The following is a 20,683-nucleotide window of genomic DNA, read 5'->3' on the forward strand; positions in this document are numbered from 1 at the left end:
TGTGCCCTTAAAATTTTGAAACCAAATAGGAGTCAAGTAAGACAATGACAGTCAATAGGAAAAGATTGTTCTTGTAGAGTTTAATAAACATCTGGACAAAACCTTACAAACATCAGACAGATCCGGAAATTTAAATACTGTTCCAACAAATTTTTCATACATTCTAAAGTAAGAAATTGGCAAAGCAGTTGCATTAATTTTTGTCTGTATTAATAATACATAAAAGTTTTCCTGAACTTGAAAAATTCCATCTTCAGGGACATTTGGCTTTTCCATGAACCCAAAGTACTTTCCATGGAAGCTTTGTGGGAGAGACTAGGGTTTCCAGGACCCAGAAGGTATCTTCATTGATTTTATGTCTTATCTGTTCATCACCTTAGCTGCCTACAATACAAACCTTCAGATGTTGCTTATGATACTGGAATTCCAGTTCATTCAGTCAGATGACTATGTGGGGTATGATCTCCCCCACCCCATTTTTTCCTTCACTTTTGTTATTGTTTCTTGTTTTTTTGTTTTTGTTTTTGTAGGGTGTGGTTTTTTGTTTGGCTTGGTTTTATTTATTCATTTTTTAAATTTAATTTAATCAATTTGGGGGGCAGTACTGAGATTGATCTCAGGGTCTCATGCATAATAAACACCTGCTCCACCACTATGCTATATCTTCAGCCCCATATTTTATAAACTCTAGAAAAACATAAGCTTAAGAATGACAAAAATGAAATAATGTCTTGCCTTTTTAGACTTGATTTTGAAAGAAACACACATATGTGAATCCATTGTCAATCCAAGCATACTTCTTATAGATAATTATTATTTTTGTCTTCGAAAATTTGTATTTTCTATCAATTCCTAAGAAAATAATCCCAAATTCTCTTCAGAAGGATAAAAAATCTTGTAAACATTTTCTAAATCTTGAAATCTTCCCCCCACCCCAGGGATGAACCATTGAACTGCATCCCCAGCCCTTTTTATTTTTTATTTTGAGACAGGGTCTCACTAAGTTGCTTAGGACCTCTCTCAGTTGCTGAGGCTGGTTTTGAATTCACAATCCTCATCCTTCAGCTTTCAAAATTGCTGGGATTATAGGTGTGCACCACTGTGTCTGACACCTGAAATCTTAAATTTACTAAACATGAGTGTGTTTCATATACTTGCCCTCTTAAAAGAAGACATCATATTTAAGAGTAGAAACAAGAAGTGGGCAAGGATATTTAAAGGACTTCCTGAGGTCGTAGTATTAATAGTAAGTTAAATGTACATAGAGCCTATTGATAAGCATGGTGTCAGGACTCTCAATTAATCTACATTAATGTTGTGGAAGTTACAAACATTATCATTCCCATTTTTTGAGGAGTATAAAAGTTATGCTTATTCACTATGCTATATTTATTGCATTCCCTTAGAAAAATGGAGAGCTGTTTATGTACCCAATTTGCACATATAAAAATTTATACAAATTATGTGTAGCACATAAAGGCCTCTGGTACAGCTAAAATCCTGACACTACCATTTGGGTATACCTACTTCAGGGTCTCCAGTTTATCAAGTCTGTTTCATAGAAAATAAAAACTGAATTATACTCAGTCTTGCTTTTAACACTTAGAAATTATTTTAAAATATATTAAAATAAAATTTTCATTTACTCTAAAAGTCAAAAAATACTATAAACTGGGAGTGAATACACATTGTTACCAATTTAAACAGTATGACAAATTCACACTTTATTGTAGTTGGGTCTTTCTAAATTAAAAAAAAATCACCTTAGTTCTAACATTATGTTTATAAATTGTGGCTGTTTTGGAAGGTTAATGTCAGAACCTCCCAAAACAAATAACCTATTGTTCCCATTTTATAACTGAGGAAACTCAAGCACATTGAGATTATAAGACTTGACAAAGTAAAAGCTGCTGGAAAGTTAATTTTAAAGGAAAATGTTTTGGTGCTTTTTGACTTTTGACATTGTTTATCTGTGTTATTTTCATGATCAGACTTTAAATATTTCAATTTAATAGAGACACATTTTATTCAGTAAAAAGTATCTTTAACTCTGTCCCCAAATATCAATAAAACAAAGTTGCAAAGCTTTGCTTCCAAAGCTTAATGCAAAGTTTGACTCCAGAAAAATAATACGATATTTTAAATTAGTGATTGTGGTATTTGGCAAAAGATTTTAGGAGCTTTAACTAACTAAATTCTGCTCTGAAATCTTAGCCTATCATTTTAATGCATATTTAAGTGGAATCACCATGGTGGATGGGCATGCCTATACTTAAAAAACTATTTATTTAATTCCTTCAATTTTATTAAACAGATTTAAAATTAACTTTAAGTAATATCTGATAAAATAAAGGATCAACATAAACTGGATTAATTCCCCCTTGTTCTTTTTCTTTTACACTTCAAGGAGATTTATCTTCATGGGAAAACATTATATATAGGACTTTTTTTCTTGGCTAGAGTTCCATCCAAACCATCAAACTGTGGACTATAGACCTGAAAGGATTCATGCAAAATCTTCCTATTTTTCAAATAATTATAATAATTCAAATTATTTCTTCTGATCAACATTATCTTCTAAACGTATATTATTTCTGATATATATTAGTTATTTATTAGGGACACTACATGACTTAATATATTCCAGTTTGTAGGATGAAGCATGGATTTAAATAATTGAACATGGGTTTCAATTCATCTTTTTAAATATAGTGTGCACACATTTTTAAAAAGAGTTGTGCGTTATTGACTTTACATGATCATATTTTTTGGAAAGGTGAGCATTGAGCCTAATGAGGATAAAGGTTTAGAAATAGACATTGACTAACACATAATTATACATGTACACATTTTGAAAATAATTTCTTCTGTTTTTTCAAACATTATGTATGTGTTTTTGTCCTGGAAATAATTCCTACAGGCATTACTTTTTAGAATTTAGATTCAATGTGTTAGGAAAATAATTTAGTTAATTTTTTGTTGTTTATTTTTAGTCACCTCATGTTAATATTTATGAATGATGAGAAAAAAGTACATGAAATTTTATATCTTGCCTTATATGGACTTTCTGTGCACGAATACAATGAATGTTAGCCTGTAGAGATCATTCAAACATACAAGGAAAGCACAATATGTATGCACTATATTAAGGAAATCCATCCATTCCCTATAAAACGTACAGAATTGGTCTGTGTGCAGTAATATCTCTTAACGTGGGCCTTTGAAATTCAATTCTGTATACAGATATTTTGAAGACAATAAGTTTTAAGAATATGACCAGAATTTAGAATACTAAGTGGTTTAGATAAATGTTCCCAAAAGGTCTGTATGTTAACGGCTCATTCCGCAGGCAGTACTTTCAGGAAGCAAGATGGACCCTTATGGGGAGGGGCTTTGTGAGAAGTCCTTAGGTCTCTGGAGCATGCTATTCCAGGGAATAGTGGGACTCTAACCTTTTCATCTTCCTCTTTTTCTTTTGTTTCTTGACCAAGATGTGAGCAACTTTACTCCAGAATGAGGTCCCATTATTGCCATTGGGCACCCACACCACGAAGACAGTGTATACACTTGATCAGCAGAATGAAATTGTGGGCTAAAACAAACTGGTTTTCTTCACAATACAATTATCTCAAGTATTTTGTTAATCTGATGGGAAAATAACACAAATATAAAAATTCTATATTTTTAGGTGGTTAAATACCTTTGGTATAAATTACACTAAAAGCTTAGATATATAAAGTGCCCTTTGAGATAACGAAGAGTATCTCCTCCTGGTGACATTACTGCCAAAGGCTATTTCTTTCAAAGTCCAAATGATTGGTTGGTGCTCAAAACTCAGAGTCTAAAACCATCCACATGAGATGCTTCAAGTTTAGGTCAAATATCCTAGGATCTTAGGTTTCGTACTAATTACAGAGTTGGGGAAATTCATCTTTTTTATTGCCTTCAGTGAAGACAGGTGAGTTGGCAGCTTGATGAAGGATGCTGTACACTTTAGCCTTTCTGTGCATGTGATTTGGGGAAAAGGGGTTCTTATAACTTTTTGTGTGTTTATGTGTTATGCTAGGGATCTAACCAGAACCTCAAATATGCTAGGAAAATGCTATGCCACTGAGTTGTGCCCCCAGTCCTTGGAACTGCTTGTACTAAATAACAAATACTTAAAACTTTATTCCAAATCCACATTTTATACTCTTTCCATGTCACCACTGCTGATATTAAATAATATTGCTCTGACATTCTAACAGTCATCTAGAAGGAAAACATTTTTATGCCTCCTGGTCTTAGCTTCTGTAATTCTCCTGAACCTTCACTAAACTCTGTTAAAGACTGATGTTTATTTCAGATTTTATATTTTTAATCATCATTGTCTTTCTGGCAAAAAATCATATGTGAGGATCTCAGAATATACATCATGCATTTCAGCAAAATAAAAACTATTAAATGCTATTCATTCAAGTTAACAGCACAGAACTAGGCCATTTGATTTTTTTATCAGATTGAGATATGATTCACATACCACAAAATTCATCCATTTAGAGACTACAATGCAATAGTTTTTAATACACCACCAATACCAAAGTCACATTTAGAACTTGAAACCTCATGCCCTTTAGCTCACAAGCTCATACCCTGTTTCCTAAGCCCCCTACCCTAAGTTATCACTAATATTCTTAAATTTCTGAATCTTGCATGAATACTTTGATATAAATCTACAACTCCCTTGGCTAATACTTTTCAAGTAAAAGATTACATTTGAACAATTGTAGGTTTACGGAAATATTGAATGGAAAGAATAGAATTCCCTTATGCCTCTTTCAAAACCTCCAGGTTCCCCTACTTACATTAGTGTGGGGCATTTGTTATAATTGATTATTCAGTGTTAATACATTCCTAATAAATCAAGCTTGCATAGAGTTCACTGTTTTGTCCTATGAGTTTGACAAAAGGATAATGATATGTATTCCATGTCATTACATGGAATACATTATCATATGCTATCATATAGTATATATGGGATGGTTTCATCATACCATTACAGTATCATATGGTATGGTTTCATCACCTTAAAATCCTGTGCCCCAGCTATTCATCACTACTACTGCCCCTGAGACCTTTCTGCTCAGGGCTGTTTTTATTGTATCCACAATTTTATCTTTTCCTGAATGAAGGACAATTAGAATTATACAGTATATATGGTTTTTAAGATTGCTTTAATTTAGTTTACAATTTGCATTTAAGGCTCCTCCATGTCTTTTCATTAATTGTTTATTTCTTTTTAATATTTAATATTGGATGATGTTCTGCTATATGGATGCACTATGGTTTGTTTATACATAAATCAACTGAATGACATTTTGGTTTCTCCCAATTCTTAGTAATTATGAAGAAATTTGCTATAAACATGCACGTGCCGGATTTTCTGTAGAAATAAGTTGTGAACATATTTGGATAAGATGAAAAACTATGATTGTTGGATTATATGTTAAGTGTCTGAGTGAAAATAATTCAAAAATAACAAAAATCTTTATTCCAGATTCAATTAATGTATTAAAATTTTGACCATTTGGGGTGGGGGTGAATCTTCCAAAAATTACCTGTTACTCTGACACACACTTCACTTACCTGGAATATACTCTCACATTCAGTTTTGTGGGATATCTGTGCTAGATTCCTGACATTGAATTAAAACTATTGTCATGTTATTATTGCTATCTTTTCGTTCTGAAAAGTCTACTATGACCAAAGTCACAGTCTTTTCATTTATATAATCTTGTAATTTTTGGTTCACTTAAATTCTTATGAGGGAAAAACAATGAAAAAAAAAGCTGTAAGCTTTTAAAACAGTGACTCTTATATTCACACCCTGCAACTGTGTTGGGAGGATGTACTGAGCCAGAGTCATGCTGTGTTGTCTCTTAGGTGTTGCATTGAAAGCAGCAAAGCATTTGTGTGCATGTTATCTGACAGTTTCATCTGATTTTTCCAGGAAAATACAAACACTTCTGCATTTCAACTAAACTTACGGCATATGAGGTCCTTAGGTAAAAGGGCGCACATCTTTTGCTATTTTTTCCCTGCCCTGTTAAAATGTAGTCATACGTATATATCCTCAGGGGTTTGGTTCCAGAACCCCCACCTTTGAAAACACCAGAATGCATACAAGCTTAAACTCTATTTAAGTACTGTAGAATGTGCATATAACCTATACATCCTCCAGAATATTTTAATTTATCATCTCTAGATTGCATAAAATACTTAAGACATTGTAAATATTATGTGAATGGTTGTTGTATTATTTGGAGAATAAAGACAAAATAAATCTGTATATGTTCAGTATAGATGCAATTTTAAAATATATTTTTTTTCCAAAACCACCCTAAGATACCACTCACTCCAGTAAGATTGGCAGCCACTATGAAGTCAAACAACAACAAGTGCTGGCGAGGATGTGGAGAAAAGGGTACACTTGTGCATTGCTGGTGGGACTGCAAATTGGTGCAGCCAATTTGGAAAACAGTTTGGAGATTCCTGGAAAAGCTGGGAATGGAACCACCATTTGACCCTGCTATTGCCCTTCTTGGACTATTCCCTGAAGACCTTAAAAGAGCATACTACAGGGATACTGCCACATCGATGTTCATAGCAGCACAATTCACAATAGCTAGACTGTGGAACCAACCCCTATGCCCTTCAATAGATGAATGGATAAAAAAAAAATGTGACATTTATACACTATGGAATATTACGCAGCACTAAAAAATGACAAAATCATGGAATTTGCAGGGAAATGGATGGCACTAGAGCAGATTATGCTTAGTGAAGCTAGCCAATCCCTAAAAAACAAATACCAAATGTCTTCTTTGATATAATGAGAGCAACTATGAACAGAGTAGGGAGGAAGAGCAGGAAAAAAAGAGATTAACTTTAAACAGAGACATGAGATAGGAGAGAAAGGGAGAGAAAAGGGAAATTGCATGGAAATGAAGGGAGACCCTCATTGCTATACAAAATTACATATAAGAGGTTGTGAGGGGAATGGGAAAATAAACAAGGAGAGTAATCAATTACAGTGGATGGGGTAGAGAGAGAAGATGGGAGGGGAGGGGAGGGGGGATAGTAGAGGATAGGAAAGGTAGCAGAATACAACAGTTACTAATAGGGCATTATGTAAAAATGTGGATGTGTAACTAATGTGATTCTGCAATCTGCATTTGGGGTAAAAATTGGGAGTTCATAACCCACTTCAATCTAATGTATGAAATATGATATGTCAAGAGCTTTGTAATGTTGTGAACAACCAATAAAAAAAAGATGGAAGGGAATGATCAACTTTAATTTCCATTGACTATTAACTCAAATGGTCAAATATAGGTTTTCTAAGAAAAATGAATATAAGATGTACTTAAGGAATACATTTGTTATTGGTTCATGTTAATGTTTTTTGCCACTGGATGGGTGTTTCCTTCCTGGGAGGTGCATTTATATTTTCAGTATAAAGATTTCATAGAAAAATTAAAAAAATAAAATAAAATATATTTTTTTATTTACTATAGGTAGAATACAGAACACAAGACCTGTGGCTATGGTTAACTGAGAGTTCTTCCGGGGTCTTCCATGTTCACTCTTGCACTGAACATGGAGAGTATTTTGGGGCAAAGAAAAGCTAATGCCAAAGGAGATGAAATAAAGGATACTTGTAAAGTGGGTACTTTATGTGGTTTCCTTCACTTTTACTTCATAACAAAACAAGTAAAATTTGTTTTTATAGTTAAAAATGCTAAGATTCAAAAAACAGATTATTAATACGGCAGTATGTTATTAACATACAAAAGTCGATAGCAATGCTATGTATGTATGTTACATATATGTGTAACATATATACAATAGCAGAAACAGTGAGAATGCATTATCTTGATCATGCACTGGCCCAAGCTCCATGTCCTCCTGCAGCTCTGCAATCACAAGGGAAGAAGAAATCACTAAGCTCATCACTGACAATGGCTCCGGCATGTACAATGCTGGTTTTGCTGGCAATGATGCCCCCAGGGCTGTGTTCCCCTCTATTATCGGGCGTCTCCACCACTAGGGTATGATGGTGGACAGGCCCAGAGCAAGCTCAGCATCCTGACCCTGAAGTACTCCATGGAGCACAGCATTGTCACCAACTGGAATGACATGGAAAAGATCTGGCACCACACCTTCTACTATGAGCTGCATATGGCCCATGAGGAGCACGGGGTGCTGTTGACTGAGGCCCCCCTGAACCTCAAGGCCAACAGAGAGAAGATGACTCAGATCATGTTAGAGACCTTCAACACACTGGCATATATGTGGCCATCCAGTTCGTGCTGTCCCTGTATGCCTCTGGGTGCACCACTGACATTGTTATGAACTCTGGTAACTGGGTCGCCCCCATAATGCTCATCTGTGAGGGCTATGCCCTTCCCCATACCATCCTGCGTCTGGACCTGGCTGGCCAGGACCTGACAGGCTACCTCATGAAGATTCTGACAGAACATAGCTATAGCTTCACCACCACAGCAGAGCAGGAGATCATGTGTTACATCAAGGAAAAGCTGTGCTATGTTGTCCTGGACTTCAAGGAGTTGGCTACTGCTTCATCCTCTTCCTCCCTGAGAAGAGCTATGAGCTGCCCCACAGGAAGGTGATCACCATTGGTAATGAGTGGTCCTGGTGTCCAGAGGCAGTCTTCCAGCCCTCTTTCCTGGGTATGGAATCCTCTGGCATTCAACTCCATCATGAAGTGTGATATCAACATCTTCAATGACCTCTATGCCAACACTGTGCTGTCTGGTGGCTCCACCATTTATCCAGGCATCACTGACAGGATGCAGAAGATCACAGCCTGGCACCCAGCACCATGAAGATCAAGGTTATTGCTCCCCCTGAGCACAAGTACTCTGTGTGGATTGGCAGCTCCATCCTGCCCTCACATTCTACTTTCCAGCAGATGTGGATGAATAAGCAGGAGTACACTGAGTTAGGCCCTCCCATTTTCCACCGCAAATGCTTCTAGATGGACTGAGCAGGTTCTGGGCACCTACTGCATAAAGGATTCTTGGTTACTGTTGTTGTTGTTACTTTTCACATTTATTTAACACATGTAAAGCCAAATAGGAAACCATTTTCCTTTTTCTTTCATTAAAAACAAAGAGTTTTGACTGGCTAATACCGAATTCAAATAATTTATATATGAGGAGAACAAATCTAAATTACTTCCATTTGGAAAAAAACAAAAAACCAGCGTATTCATTTCTATCTATTCAAGTCAGAGGCCCCATTATTTTGACAATATTATGTAGTTTAAAATACAGAAGAAGAAACATCTCCTTATAAGAAATCTGGACAATGCAAAAGTACATAGCATTTAACATAAGGCACATTTCCAAAAGAAAAATGATATGTAAGCTGTAATAAAATTACATTTGTTTGGGGTAAAGCAATGAGGTTTACAGTGTAAGAACATTGAGCAGTTGTAGGTAATTCTAACCTACTGCTATCAGTAGCCTCTTCAAGAATTAAGAGCAATTTTTACAACAGAACAGTTTGTTTTCTTGGAAGTGACACTAATTAACATCAGTGAAGGAAAAATCATTGGTTGCTTCAAGCTCTCATAAAATGAATCAGTTATTGCACAGTAAATACCTCATAAAGGTCAGTGTTGTAAGAAGCTAGTCTGAAGAAGTGTTATTTATAAACTGGTTATGTCTGGAATTCTTCAAGTTTTATAATTAATTCTACATAGAGAATCAATTGGAAAAATATCAACATACAAATAAATATTAGGCCTTTCCAAATTGCTACAGTTTTGAGAGATTAAAAAAATAAATAATCAGCAAAGTGCCTAGTTTCTATGTATATTTTTTGAAAAGATATACAGAGGGGAAACACATAGCACATTGTATATAGTAGCCCAGCTCAGCAGACAGTATCTTCTGAAGTACAGATAACACCTCCACCAGTGTATATCATTGATAACACAAATAGACATAACTGTAGGATCCATGCCAACCTAAAAATTTCACTTAATGATTATCTTGCTTAGGATTAGATGCTGTACTTGAAGATACTGCTGCTAAAAGTCAACTTACAATTTCCCTTCTGATTTACCCAACAATTGACTCTTTAATCTCCTACATGACTTGCTGCAACTCGGTCTGCTCCACATTTCTATGCATTTCTTCAGGCATTAGGGGGAGTTTTCCAGACCCTTCTTCCACTTCAGAGTTAGGTCCCTACAACCCATGAGGCTTCTTCTTTGGCTACTCCAACTTCTTCAGAACTCTCCAACTCTGGAGGCATCTGCACAGAGTTGGAAGGCACTCCAATTCTTCTGTTAGCATGAGAGGGACCAGAACACACAGAGGATGACTCTGATTATCTACCACAACCTGCACAAGCAGTGGAGTCAGGGTCGCTCCGCATTAATTGTGCTGGCAACTGAAAGATCACACAAACACAGAAATACCTTTTTCGGGGGTCAGGGGTGGCTCTGAGACCTAAGCTCCCACACTGGAGGGAAAGAGGAGCAAAGGAGGCAAGAGGCAAGAGAGCGAGCACACCCTAAACCCCTGTTTTCATTTCAATTTGATAGAAAATTCTACCCAAATAAGGCAAAGGATTGTGTTACAGCAAACATGGGGGTGTAGCCCAATCCCAGAGCTGTACTTTCTTGCCAAGAGAAGGTGAAGCCCACCTGCCTCGCACTGTGTGCAATGCTAGTTCCACAGCCCCATTACTCAAGGCTAAGGGGGAGTGCTCAGCTCCTGTTCAGGACAGCCCCCCACCCCAACCCTGACAACTGATGTTGTGTAGGAGAAAACTGATTCTGAGCTTTCTCCAGGAAGGAGTTCATATCCCACTTCTCTAAGTTCCAGGCCCAATTCAGACTTCAAGTACGACTGTTCTCATATCAGTTCAGTGACTGGTTCCATGGAGAAGTATGACTGTTCTCATATCAGTTCAGTGACTGGTTCCAAGTGGAGAAGGAAATGACCAGTTATCAGCACTTCTACTGCCACACATTCCCACAAGTGCTGAGGAGTAGAAAGGAGAAGACACCTGCACAGCCTGAAGCTGTCCATTCAGGTCCAACAAGCAGTCCTGAAGTTCCATTCGGATTGAATTTCTCAAATCCTGCAGCTGATCAACTTCATATCTTTCCTCCTCAGTCATGTGGTGATAAAAACCTTGGTTTGCTGATGCAGCAATGCCAACTCTAAATCCATCATTTGTGTTCTAAACAAATTCAGGCTTCGCCTCATTACTTGAAGCTCCTGAAAAGTATTTTCATAAAGATGTAGAACAGATGATTTCTAAGTACTACATGGAAGCGCAGCAAAAGCAGGTCTTCTCATCACAGGGTACCATGAAAGATTCTGCAGTGAGTTTCTAATATCATGCAACACTCTTTGAAACTGCATTTCTATGGCAGAAGGAGGATTCACAGAGCACACTCAGTAAGGATAGGCAACGTATCTGGGTGAGTAAGGACACCTGACAGGGGAGGCAAAGGCACCGCGGATGGTACCTGAGATGTTGGGAAAACTGTGTATGCTCAGAGTTCTCATGTGCTCACACAGGGGCCTTTCCTGCCCCTGAGAGTAGACAGAGTGCAGGGAGAGGTGGACTGAGATATCCATGCTGGGATGAATTGTGAACAGGCAGGAGTCCTTCCATGATGGCATTCCTCCAACCTAGTCACCTCACTCTGGGTGGCTTCTTCTTTCTTCACAGATGATGAAGAGATGAAAAATGGTAGATTTAACCAAAGACTGACTGCATACTCAGTCATGCTCAGTCACCTCTTTACCCCCTCTATTCCTCTTCGGGTGTGTATTTATTAGCTTAAGGAAGGTGGACTGTCACTGGTCTCTTTCCCTGGAGACAACTGGACATTGACAGAGGACACAACCCTTACTGAGCTCAATAAAGTTGTTGGTAAAGACTGCGACCTCCTTGGAGGATAGCCAGCTTTTGCAAGCAAGTATCTTTGTTTTAAAAAAGATCTTTTGATTTTATCAGGTTACACCCTACTCTTTGATTAGACAGAGTTACAAACTTTCATTTGAGCTCTTTGCAAAGCTATATTAAATCTGTCCACAGAAGAAGGAGCCCCTACTGTATTTTCAGAGCTCCTATCACTGCATTTTGCTTCAATGAAAGCCAGCAGTTTCAGAATATGGTATGTGGTGTACTGGGCAAATTCACATCACTTTTACCACTTGTTTCCCTCATGAGCTCTATTGTCTGTGCTGAAGACAAAATCTCTTCTGTTTTGGTACTTTCAGCAATGTGATCCTCTGGACTACAGGTGGAGTGCATATTTCCGGTATTCTCGACAGTCCCGCATTCAGCAACTGTTGCTGCCCTGGCTCTTCCTTCCTGAAGAGGGGTAAGAGATTCCTCTTCTGACTCATTGAAATAAGGTTGATCTTGCGCTATTGATGTAACAAGGTCCTCACCAAATGATGTGACTGTTGTCTCACTGTCACAACTATCAGCACTATTCCCCATGGCTTGCAGGGACTCATGAGTGGAATCTTTGGCAAAACCATTGCTATCAGAACGCTGACTTGCAAGAACATAGCAGATGATCTCTTTTGGACTTAGAGAGACCTAGCTCATAAGTGGACAGAACATGAGAAGCTTCTCCCTCTATACTCTGAACATCTTCCATTTCAAAGGAGTCCTTCTGCTATGTCATTATATTTCTTATGAATGGGATCATCAATGGTGCACAAGGCTCTTTTTTAAGTGCAGACATAGGGGCATTTTCCAGCTCACTGTGTTTGGACATGTTAAAATCACCACCTGAATCAGATTCTACAACAGACTCCTCAGGCAATATAATCTCATGACTTTGAGTCTCTTTATTCTGTTCACTCTCACGTTTTTTGATTAAAATTTCTATTTGTTTCATCAGAAAATCTATCAGTGTCAGCATTCTCCAAAACCCCTAAGGAAATACCTGAGGCTTCTTCTTTAACTGTAGCTAACATAGAAGATGAGTCTTTCTTTTTTACGACTTTTTGAGATTTTTTATCATTTTTATTGCCACTTTCTTCAATCATTGAAACATTTGGCCTCTTTGCTTTTTCAACTGCTGGAGAAGGACTGCTACCTTCTCCTTTCTCTGTTTTATCAAAAATTTAGTTTTGATAGTGTTTTCATTAAATGATTTGCATTGTTACTTACACTTAAAGACGAGGCAAGTCTATCTCCTCGGTAGAGGTCACTGAGGACATATTTCCAATTCTCTGAAGGGGAGTCCCAGAGACTTGAGAGTATAAAGAAGAAAAAATATAAAATAGAAAACACATTTGCCTTAATAGTAAGCATGTCATTGGTTGCATTTGAGCACTCAAAAATACTTTAATATTGGGGCTGAGGTTGTGGCTCAGTGGAAGAGCACTCACCTGGCATGCGTGAGGCACTGGGTTCCATCCTCAATACTACATAAAAAATAAAGGTATTTTGTCTACCTATAACTAAAAAATAAATTTTAAAAATGCTTTAATATCTATCCCTTGTGGCAAATGATGAAAGAATTTAAAAATCTGGAAGGAATTTTAGAAGCAATGTCTGGTTCATCTCATCCGAATCCAAGTTTATAAAGAATTTCTTCAGGCTCTTCCTCACAAAGTTCCAATAATTCTGAAACTCTTGAGACTGTCCCACTGCTCTTCCCACACCCACATTTCACATTTCTCCTCTTCTGATGAAACTGGAATCTTCTCTCTTTGGCCAAGATGTTATTGCCGTTTTCAATTTGAGTATCACTTTCATGGAGGTGGTTGGCTTCAGTTCCCAGTGATAAATCATCTTCAAACTTCCTCCATTTCTTCGCTGGGTGTGGTGGCTCCTGCCTGTGATCCCATCGGTTCAGGAGGCTGATGGTTCAAAACCAGCCTCAGCAATTTAGCAAGGTCCTAAGCAACTCAGTGATACCCTGTCTCCAAATAAAATACAAAAAAGAGGCTGGGAATATGGTTTAGTGATTGATGCCCCTGAGTTGAAGCCCAGGTACCAACAAAACAAAACAACAACAAAACCTCCTCCATTTCTCACAAATACACCCTTCAGGTTATCGCGCTTTGCTCATCTGGTGAGGCTCTCAAAGGTATAAGTCAGTCCTTTTGCCATATGGCAAAAAAAAATCTTCTTCAATTTTCCTCTCCCTGCTGGTGCCGGCAGCTTCGCACCAGGAAGGTCCTCCCCGTCGTCCTCGTCCTCAGTCCTCATCCCGCGTCGTCGTTTCTGTGGACAGATACTCGGTCTCCAACACCTTCCAGAGGACTTGATCCAGGCTTTCCTCCTGGGAAGCTCCACTCCATTTCCTCCTCTGCCTCTGCGGGTGCCGCCAGGGGTAAGTTCATGGCCACACCCGGGGGCTCTGCTGCCCTAGCCTGAGCCTAGCAAGACAGAGCGGTGGCTTCAAGGACCCCCGCCCCTGTCGTCTGCGCCAGGCCCGGCTGGCGGCCAGAGGAGTGGGAGTGGGCGCCAAAGGAGGAGAGGAGTGGGAGGGAGGGAGGAAAGGAAGGGGAGAGAGGGGGCGGTGGGCCAGCCAGCGGCACACTACAAGCAGGCGGCAGGCCCGCGGCCTGGGAGCGCAAGTGGCAGTAGCTAACTCTGCAGGACCTGAGCGGAGCGCTGGGGCCCCTGCCCGGCAGGACCCTGGCAGCCAGCCTTCGCACGTCTGTGCGCCCCTCCCTCAGAGGGGATTTTGAAGTATAAATTTGCCCTGGCAAAAGTATACACCCTCATGCTAGCCTCATGAAACTGGAATAAGCCTTGGTAAAGAAATTTTTCTTTGAAGCTTGTATCTGATGTCAGCACTGGATGGTAGAACGTGTTGCCGATTTGGACCTTGTATTCAAGTTAATTGTTCCCTTGATATATGTTTAACGCCCTGGGCATGTCTTTGATTTAAGCCCTTAGTCCATGTGGCTTGGTCACCTGGTGCCTGAGGTGAAAGCATGCATACAGGAGAGAAGTTGGTGGCTTAGCGAATCTGAGACCACAGCAGTGATCTCTGCAGGGTACTGATGTGTCCGCTGACAGATTGTTCTAGGATTGCTTGGGCTGGCAAGAATTCCTGGATTAGTTCTCACTTCTCGCTGGTCTAACCGGGTGGGAAAGTCCCAGCCTTAGGACCTAGTTTCCATTCTTACCAACGTTTTCCCGCCGGCCCACCATTGGTTATTACTTGCCTTGAGTTAGAAACGGTTTGCATTTACACCTGTAAATTTATTCATTTTAAATTATATAAGTTTTTTTGTGTGTATATATATTTAAATATTTACAAGATGACAATTTTTTGGTTTTCTACTGTTATATGAGTTTCCTCAATATATAAAACCTACAAAGATTACATATTGAAAGAGAAAAGACAGTGACCAAAGGGACAAAGGAAAATTTAGAGACATTTCAAAACATATGTAATGTTGCTAGATGTCAAAAGTTGTGGGAGGAAGAGAAATATTCAATATGTTAAACTAGAAAATGAGCTATAAGTAGGAAAAATAGGTGTAATCTTCTAATTCATACCATATACAAAGTCAATGCCAGCTTAAGTGACTGCCTATCTGCCCTGGAGTTGAGTACCAAAACTGCTATCTGCAGTATAACATTATAAGTTCAACCATATTAAAATGAAGCACTCCTATCATTGAGACATATTTTAAAAAAAGTGATCAGCCACCAGACACTGGAAGGAGATATAACACATGTAACAATGCTAAATAACTATTCAGTATTTGTAGAGAGCATGTAGAAATGTATAAGAAAATCATACCCCAATGGAAACATGATCCAATGACAGGAACAACCATTTCTTAGAAGAGGAAGTTTCTGGGGCTGGGGATGTGGCTCAAGCGGTGGCCACTCGCCTGGAGTGCTTGCAGCCCGGGTTCCATCTTCAGCACCACATATAAACAAAGATGTTGTGTCCACCGAAAACTGAAAAATAAATATTAAAAAATTCTCTAAAAAAAGAAGAGGAAATATCTATGATCTATAAAAATAAATGGATATACTTGGCATCTTATTAGTATTCAGGGAAATGAAAATAAAAGAAAAATTAAACACTAATTACACACATTGATTAGCTGAACTTAGAGCATGGCTGTTTTATGTTTTAGAGCAGAACAATTATTATAACTTCCATTCTCTATTTAGAGTCAAGATTGGTATTTGTTTAGCTGATAAAGTTGGATTTTTTTTCACTTACCTGCAAAATGAGGCTTTCAGGGAGAGCAGGAAAAGTTTTCTTAGTGTGGCCAAGCATAACTGGAGAGAACAAGGCAAAGTGGTTGGCTTAGGCTGTTCATAATGCTTAGGGCTGAAATTCTGACAGAGGTTCTCAGGTGTGGATCAAAGGTCCCACTACCACCAAAGGAGGGAGCACTGAGTTTGTTTATGAGCTTGCCTTGCTATGTAGCACAAGGAGCTGAAGGAAAACTGAGGCTTAAAAGTTTTCAGCACTCATACATTGAAATAATGGAATCCCATTCTTTATTATAATACTCCCTTATGTTTGACACATGATCAAAATGTGCCAGGTTTTACTTAATGTGATTTTGATCTTGTTTGAGTGAACTGTTATGATGCTCTAAGAATTTTGAAAATGATAAAAGAGGTTGAGGTTCATTGAACACCTCATTTAAGAACTCAATATTGCTGGACACAGCAGTGCATACCTGTAATCCCAGTGGCTCAGGAGGCTGAAGCAGGAAGATCACAAGTTCAAAGCCAGTTTCAGCAAGTTAGAGAGGCCCTAAGCAACTTAAGCAACTTAGTGAGAACCTATCTCTAAGTAAAATAAAAAAGAGCTCACTTTATTTAATCATTCTCAGTGAAACAAGAGATTCTCAGAGTTCTTTATCCCATGGAAGGATCCTTGAGAAGGGAATTGGGTTATTGGCTAGAACAGACAGCCAGACTGTTTTCAATAGACAACGAGTCCATAAAGTGTACAGATATGTCTGGTTGTTGGCCAGGGTATCTAGAATTAAAATGCTTTCAGTTTGGCCAACTTTATTGACCTGCTATCAGTGACATTTTGAATAAGGGGTAAAAAACAGCAGTTCTCCACTGAGCTCCATTGCATGCAATAGAGGAGATGCAATTTATTAAGAATGCAAATTCCAGCTGCTGCTCATTCAGTTTGTCTCAAAAGATCAACTCTTAAGGTACTCAAGAAGACTGGGTAAGGGGTGACACCCTCTAGCACTATGGCATGTGGCAAGGGACGGAGCACAGAATGGATGTTCCCTCTTATAGGGGGAACACTTCCAGGGCCCATGTTGGGTTGCATCCTGTAGCAAGAGGCTTGGTGTCTGTGACATAATTGTAGGTTGCTCCTTCTGTGACCCTATGCATAATGGGCAGCAGGGGCAGGAGGATCACACACACCAGGCACTAAGAGATTCACTGGTTCCATCAGAACCCAGAAAGTGGCAGTACTTGCTGCTCTGATGGCATTATAGCACAGGGCTAAGAAGGGAGGGTTTTCAAATTAGCAGCTCCCAGACAATTCAGCACCATCAAGATGGTCCACATAATACAGAATACATGAGATGAGGTTTCCAGAACTTCTGCATTGAAGGACTCTAGGAGCACTAGCTGGAGCACCACTGTATTGTAGCTGAGACTCTTGTTGGAGAAAGCCTCACTCAAAGTAGGCTTAGTTTAAGCAACAGCACATATATGCTTAAGCAAAACTTGTAAATGAGCAATGGGTGCCTGGGAACCTAAACAAAATCCTAAGGGATGTTTCTGCTTTTTCACAGTGTCAGGAATGGAGCAACATTGGTTTACCAAATAATTTTCAGGAATTTGGCCAAGCAGATGGGGCCCAGTGCTGTGTGAAGCTAGAATCCACTCTCTTCATGAGCTCCTTTTTGAATATTTATTTGTATGTCCTAAGTGAGCATGTCAAATGAATCCCTGTAATGAGGCAGTCATCATGATGATGTAATGGCAGTGCTCTTTGAGAAACCTCAGTGCATTAAGGTCTTGCTTGGCAGATCCCAAGGCAGCTGAGGGACGCTGAGGTGAGCAGATATGTTGTGTCCTCATAAACACAGGGGAAAAGGTAGCTGAGGGGCTGTTGAAATAAGATGGAACAGAATGTATTCACCAAATCTATAACAGCAAAATAATTATTATTTTGGTTGATGGGGGGAGTAATTTTCCTAATTTTGTGTATAAGAGACTTAATGGGTAGAGCCATGGCTTTAAGGCTCCGATAGCCTTTCCAAGTTTAGTAACAGGACATATTCATATTGGACACTGGGGATCACCCTTGAAGACTATATTTTATTTACATTATGCAACATCAACTCTTTTGTCTGGGACAACTGGACAATAATGTGCATTTTCTCAAGTTGATTCAAACATGCCAAAATCATAACCATAGTTTAATTCTGATTTATTACTCATAGGGTCAATGTGTCCATTACATACTTTAGGAAAAAAAAAAGTATATGCTGACTATGGGTAATTTGGGTAAGGCAATGATTAATTCTAATGATTAAAATGCAAGATGCTTGTTCTCTATTTTGTACTTCAGTAATTTTCTCTAAGATAATAGGTACTACCTTTTTTAATTTAGTGGGATCCCTGTATATAACTATTCTACTCAAGCCTCAGTATTGGCTAAAATCATGAATGTTTCCAGTTGGTACATTTGCAAAGGCTCAAAAGTCAATCAGTTCCCTCTCTTATTTGGTTAGTTAGTTAGTTATTTGCAATTGGACGCAATACCTTTATTTTATTTATTTATTTTTATGTGGTGCTGAGAATCAAACCCAAGGCCTCACACATGCTAGGCAAGTGTTCTACCACTGAGTCACAATCCCAGCCCCGCCCCTCCCTCCCTCTCTTTTTTTCTTTCTTTCTTTCTTCTTTCTTTCTTTTTTCTTTTTTTGGTGTAATAATTCTTTTAATAAAAATTAGATTTCCAGTAGTGTTAAATTGTAGGTTACTATTTCCATTTTTTATTTCTTCCTTCTATATCCAGATTTTTCTCCCTCTCTCTTTTTCTTCCTCTTTCACATTTCCTTCTTATGATTCAAGAGCATTGATGCTGCTCACATTTATAAGTATCTTCTTCCAGGACACCTCACCTGATGGCTAGTGACCTCCTGCACTAGTGATCATGGTTGAATTAATCCTCAGGCCATATCATAGGGTGCCATGAATGTTTTTTCTTATGATCTTGAGGATCAGGAACTTTTTCCTGTCAAAAATCCAGGACTTAGGAAGAGTCCTATTGAGCAAACTGCTTTTAGGAGTGCTGGAATAAAGACATTCAAAGTAATGCACAAATACGTCCAGCTGAGACAAGACCTAATGTCTTTGCAAGGAGGGCCCCCTTCCCTAAATTTCAAGTATTAATTCTGCCTTAGAAAAGTTAAATCTATAGTGAAGGCTCTGTGGAACTCAGCAGATGCAGGAGGAAATGGTGCAGCTTGCAGGGAGGCCCTGACTCAAGCAGCAGCACAGTACAGAGAGCTCATGGCCATCCACAGCCCAAAAGTCAGGTGTTGCTGTTGCACAGTCTGTTGTGTTAACCACAGTCTGTTGTGTTAACCACACTAGTCCCAGTGGTCAATGCCACATACTCACCAAGAGGGTAAGGAAGGAGGCTTCCTGGAGAGAGCAAGGAAGGTTTCCCAAGCTGGTGCAAATTGCCTTAAGGGAAGGGGAAAGAGAATTAGGGTTTACATGGAGTCTTGGGCTGGGGTTGGTATGAATTTTTTCATCGGTGCCTTGAATTTCCTACCTGTACCAAGGGATGGAGCAGCTGCTTCCTCATGGATTCATCCAGATGTGGGTCAGAAAGGGAGTGAGAGATGGGGCTTAAAACCATAAACATGGAAAAGCAGTCAAACAGGAGAAGATGGAGTCAGACTCTACTATCCCCTCCATTGTCACAAATGCTTGCTATACACAAAGCACATGGGGAGCCATATGAAAAAGCACTGGTGGCAGTGAAAAGAGCATGCATCCAAATGCCACAAATGAGAAATGGATATTAAAGTGTAGAATATTCTCTCAGTGGAATATAACACAGCTGTGGAGACAAATATACTACAGATCTGCCCAACAAAGTGAACAAATCCTAATAAATATTAATCCTAATATTGCTGAGTAAAAAATGAGCCAGATGACATTCATTATTACAACTTTTGTAGAATCAAGAACAAATGAAACAATATATTACATACACAAATTCCTTATGAGGAAAAATATATTTTAATTCATGAATTCTAGAGTAACTTAACAGTCTTTCATTAATTATGCTCTTTTGTATTTCAATATTAGTTTAATATCTGTATTTTAAATATAATAATAAACAATGTTAATATTTATGCATAATATTATTTGTATTATAATGATTTAGTTTAACTTTTTGTGGTGCTGGGTATGAAACTCAGGGATTCCCTCATGCCAGGCAAGGGCTCTACTACTGAGCTAACCCCCAATTACATTTTAAAGAAATATTAAAATCTCCATAAAATATTATATTGGCCAATAAATCTCCCAAAATAAAACAGGTTAAGAATCATATCAGGTTACTGTACCACTAACCACTGGGACTAGTGTAATCAACACAAAATATCTGTTCAATCAAAGGGAAATCTAAATAGTT

The 20,683-nt window shown here is 38.5% G+C and overlaps 3 pseudogenes; 1 reads left to right on the forward strand and 2 right to left on the reverse strand.

Moving 5' to 3' along the window:
- The window catches only part of LOC101976876 (uncharacterized), a 32,931-nt pseudogene extending 24,711 nt beyond the window's left edge, over positions 1-8,220 (reverse strand).
- Positions 8,221-9,040, forward strand: LOC144370135 (actin, cytoplasmic 3-like; annotated as a pseudogene).
- A 902-nt stretch (positions 9,041-9,942) lies between these two features.
- On the reverse strand, positions 9,943-14,402 carry LOC101954630 (protein ITPRID2-like; annotated as a pseudogene).
- Positions 14,403-20,683: the final 6,281 nt, after the last annotated feature.

This window comes from Ictidomys tridecemlineatus, chromosome 13 (assembly GCF_052094955.1).
Source record: "Ictidomys tridecemlineatus isolate mIctTri1 chromosome 13, mIctTri1.hap1, whole genome shotgun sequence".
Taxonomy (NCBI): domain Eukaryota; kingdom Metazoa; phylum Chordata; class Mammalia; order Rodentia; family Sciuridae; genus Ictidomys; species Ictidomys tridecemlineatus.